The sequence below is a fragment of the Sinocyclocheilus grahami genome, unplaced genomic scaffold (assembly GCF_001515645.1).
Source record: "Sinocyclocheilus grahami isolate Dianchi unplaced genomic scaffold, SAMN03320097.WGS_v1.1 scaffold3616.1, whole genome shotgun sequence".
In the NCBI taxonomy this organism is placed as follows: domain Eukaryota; kingdom Metazoa; phylum Chordata; class Actinopteri; order Cypriniformes; family Cyprinidae; genus Sinocyclocheilus; species Sinocyclocheilus grahami.
Genome location: NW_015508709.1, coordinates 1 through 732, shown reverse-complemented (window position 1 = coordinate 732; position 732 = coordinate 1).

Sequence of the window (732 nt, the reverse complement as noted above, 5' to 3'; positions counted from 1 at the left end):
TTTTTTTTCTCTGTTTACTGCATTTATAGTTCAACAGAATCTCATTTTTATTCTAAACAGAAAAAAGACAGTCCCTCATGTGATTCAGCATCCGGTCAATGACTCAGTGTACAATCAGCTACTATCAGTGCTTATCCTCAAGGTCCTATGCATGCAAGAATGAAATTTTTGTGAAAGACGGGTTTCATAATTAAGCAATTCTCATTCATAAGCCAAACACTGATTATGTTGTTATACTGATATCTTAAGCTAACCTTAGTAGCCTCTATGGAAGTTATTTATTTACTTTCTTTGTTCATTGCCTTGTGGTGGAATATTGATGGATCCTGTTTCATTGATGATGAACTAGATGGCGGATGTGCTGTTGAATTTCTGTGGAAGATTGTTAGGCTGATTTGTCTAGACTCTCAAAAGGCCTTGACCTGATACTCTGTTCTTGAATGCAATTAATTCAAGGTTTTATAAATGTTTAAATGTCAAAATTCTGGTTGTGTTAGTTAGTTAGTTCCTTTACTGTCCACAAGTGGAAAACACACCATAACAATACCAACACAACAATTCTACACAAGAACAATAATAAAAATAGACTCAACATTTCACTTTAGCATACAGATACATATATACATTCCCGTATGTAAATATATATGCATATATATTAATATCCATGTCTCAGCATTTAGAATTCTAATTGCAGTTGGCACAAATGACATCTAATAGACATTCATAGTTGTT